Raw genomic sequence first — 3,455 nt, 5'->3', positions numbered from 1 at the left:
AGGGAAAGGAACTTGGCATCTAAGTCACTGTGGCAGCTTTTGAAGATCTGAGTTTCTCAACCTCATGCTCTTGGGCTGAATTCAGAAGAGGAACTTATTACGATCATTCTTTGTTACCAGTATTAGCACTTGAAATTTCTCTCCTGCTAATGCATGGACCCAGATTCTCTTTTCCCACATCAAAGCATTTTTCTATAATTTATACAGCACCTTCAGGATGTAGTAGGTCACTCTGTTGTTGTTGGGTGTTCTTTACAATGGAAATCCGAAGCAGCTGATACATAAATGGCCCTAATGGAAAAGTTCTAAGGCGCAACTCTAATTCACTTTCAAAAGAGGTAAAGTGGCCTTGTTCCAGAAGAGGGGTTTGGTATGTCTGCCAGAGAGAAGTGCTGGAGAGCTTACTGAGTGATGGTTCTTCCAAAAGCCTTTGTGTCCTCCCACCGCTGTCTCCCTGCCCTTAATGTAATGTGTCATACCCGTGGCATTTTGGAACACGTTACCTAGTTACAATGGATCATTTGTATTATCCCAGAGCTTGGTAGCTTTTCTGACTTCAACAAAATAGCAGACCTGTTTTCAGTTTAATCAAGCTATTTTAAAATTAGGAAACATGTTAATATGTTACTTTTAACAGTGCTAGAAGACCAGTTTGGGGTTTTGTTTACTGCCTACCTTTCTTTTATGTGGTCCCCTGCCATGTGAAGTGACAGTGGGTGTGAGCTCAGCTTTTCCAAAGACTGCCGTGATTATAGGGCAGAGCTTTCTGATTTCTGCTGTGTTCATTCATTAGCTTTTATGTATGCCCTTGAGCTAGACCTCCTGTGGAATGGGAGGGCTTTACCTTTGGGTTTGAGCAGAGCCTTCCTAGGCTAATGGGTTTGCTTATGTCTTCTATTGCATATTTTTAAAACTAAATCAGACATTGAAAGGATATAAGCAAGCACCTTACCTTATCATATCTGTCCTCTAGCTTGAGGCTAGTGGATTCTTCATTACCCACCTTCCTGAACCTTAGGGAAGAGAGAATGGCAAGTGTCATCGACAGGATCAAGATCCAGGTTGTATAGGGGATATGCAGCCCTGTTTGGCTGATGATGAGAAGGCAGGCTGCTACAAACAGGGCAGCAGGCAACACCCAGTGTTCGAAGGGTCAAAATAAACATGAAGAACCATGTTCTGAGATCTCTTAAAAGTGAATGCATATTGAGATTAATGGAGGCACAAGGACCAGCAGGTGGTGTGATGGTTAAGGAACTGGCAGACCCTCATGACAGGTGGCTATTCAAGTCCTGGACCTGGTAGCCTCAAAATCATGCAAGGCATGGATGTGTGCATGCCCAGAATCCCAGGAGGAGACTAGAAGACAAGGGATTGTGAGGTGGCCATCACCCCAGGGGGGTGATTTCTCACTTTCCCTCTCTCTCTCTCTTTCTCTTTCTCTCTCTCGGTCTCTCTCTGGTGAATGCACATGCCCTATAGCAAAACCCTTAAAAAAAAAAAAAAAAGGAAAAGAAAAGATTAATGTAGGCCCAAATAAATTACCAAGTAGGAAAGGTGTTTTGATGTATGGGAATGAATAAAGACTGGCAGCAAAGGGAAGGAAGGGTGATTCCAGGCCTCTATTTCTAGCCCCCCTATGGAACCCAGGCTCTGTGGGGACAGGGGACGGTGGGAGGTATTTCCTGGGGTTACCAGCCATCACTGTCTTAAGCTTGCTACGAAGAGCTGTAGTTTCCCCTTAACTCTGTGGTACAGTGAACATTTTTGGTCAAAGATTATAAAAATAAGTTGGCTAGATTTGGAAATTGCTTCACTAAACAGATTCTCCTTGCAGGGGTATTCATTAGAGTGGAATTGATTTGGAAAGCTGCATATCACATCAAAATGGATGGCGTGCCACGGACACCGCTTTCCTTTATTAACAAACAGGATGCGAAGCCTTTATTGAGCTGTCAGGAAAGTCATGACACATTTTTTTTTTTTGCACAGAAAAATACGTCATGACTTTCCTGACAGCCCAATATAATCATATGTTAGATCATTTAAAGGTTGGGTAATGGGTTCTTCTACTTGAATGTTTTATGTGAAATGTTTTCTGAGTGGATCACACAACACTATGTTTCATTTTCCAGGAAAGCAACAAATAACATTTACCATCCAGCTTTTTTTTTTTTTTCACCATCCAGTTTTTTTTAAACTGTAATTGGTAGTTACTCTGTACTTACTGGCCTTTACCTTTGGTAGGCTAGTCTATGCCTTAAGGTTTAATGGGTATTTCTTTTGATTCAGTTAAAGTCTTCCGAAGCCTCTTCTCATCTACCCTCTTCCCCCAAAACCAACTCTTTCCTGGAGCATCTGGAAATGGGCTTCTCACCTAGACTTTAGACAGTGTACATGTGCACAAGTGTGCAGTCAATGTGTAATTAATTTAATCGTAGAGGTGTAAGCAGTAGGTTTATTACAGCATGAAATTATTGCTTTATTTCTGATTTTTCTTGGCCCTGAGTGGTGTTTGGGATTTTGAAAGCATCTATTGGAAATACTGAGAGTATGACTCTTACACACCTGCCATAGACATGGTGAGAAGGTGGCATGGTCCGAATTACCTACGCAGGCTGGTTGGCAGGAACACCTGGGCCACAGCTAAGCACCCAGTCCTCACTGCTCCACCTCTCTCCAGTTCCCCCGTCAGTGGCTTCAAAAACATCTGTGGAAGCAGAGACGGCTGGTAGCCTGCAGACTGCCGGCCTACTGTAACTTCCAACTCTCTTAATCATGTTTGGAGTGGAGACTCAGCACCGAGCTATGGGACTGCTGTGGCTGCTCTGTTGCATACTTCGGAACTGAAGCTCTGGTGACAGGAAATCTAAAATCAGGCCTTTAAAATCCCACTGTCCCCTGCTCCTGTGTCCAACTAGGGCCTTTTTTGTAGTCCATTTGAAATGTATTTTATAGTTCTATACTTTTAATCCTTCTGATTGTCTCAAAATTATAAACTAAAAGTTTATATTCTAAGCAGTTGAGGAAGAAGGGAAATAGGAAACACTGTGAAGACCTAAGTGTCCCTGTTTTTTCTAGGGGTGAAGCAGCATGTCAGACTTTCGTGGCTATTCTGGCTCTGAAGTGAGTTATAGGTCATGACAGTGGCTTCCCCTTCTACCTGGACTGTGGTTGGTACATTCACCACAAGTCCGGCCTAGGAGAAGGGTCAGAGTGCAGGGTCTTGGGAGGAGCCTGGAATCTGTTCTAGCCTGTGTGTCCTGTAGGGAGCCTGGGGCGCGGGGTTGGTCTTGTGGGCCCTCCAGGAAGTTACACACACCTAGCTATGAAGGATCCTGGAAGGCACCGAGGCTGCCACTGGATCTTCATACACTAAGTTCATCAGGAAGTCCTGCATAAGGACTTCTTACTAGGAAAGATATGTGTGGTTGCTGGCTTCCTTGCGCAGAGCT

The 3,455-nt window shown here is 43.8% G+C and overlaps 1 protein-coding gene across 1 annotated transcript in view; it reads left to right on the top strand.

The window, feature by feature from the left end:
- TANC1 (tetratricopeptide repeat, ankyrin repeat and coiled-coil containing 1) overlaps window positions 1–3,455 on the top strand; it is a gene marked incomplete in the record, with an annotated part of 175,626 nt that overhangs the window by 104,041 nt on the left and 68,130 nt on the right.

Source organism: Tupaia chinensis, unplaced genomic scaffold (assembly GCF_000334495.1).
Source record: "Tupaia chinensis unplaced genomic scaffold, TupChi_1.0 Scaffold146346_1, whole genome shotgun sequence".
In the NCBI taxonomy this organism is placed as follows: Eukaryota; Metazoa; Chordata; class Mammalia; order Scandentia; family Tupaiidae; genus Tupaia; species Tupaia belangeri.
The sequence above is the reverse complement of the archived record's forward strand: the minus strand, read 5'-3'. Positions and strand labels throughout refer to the sequence as shown.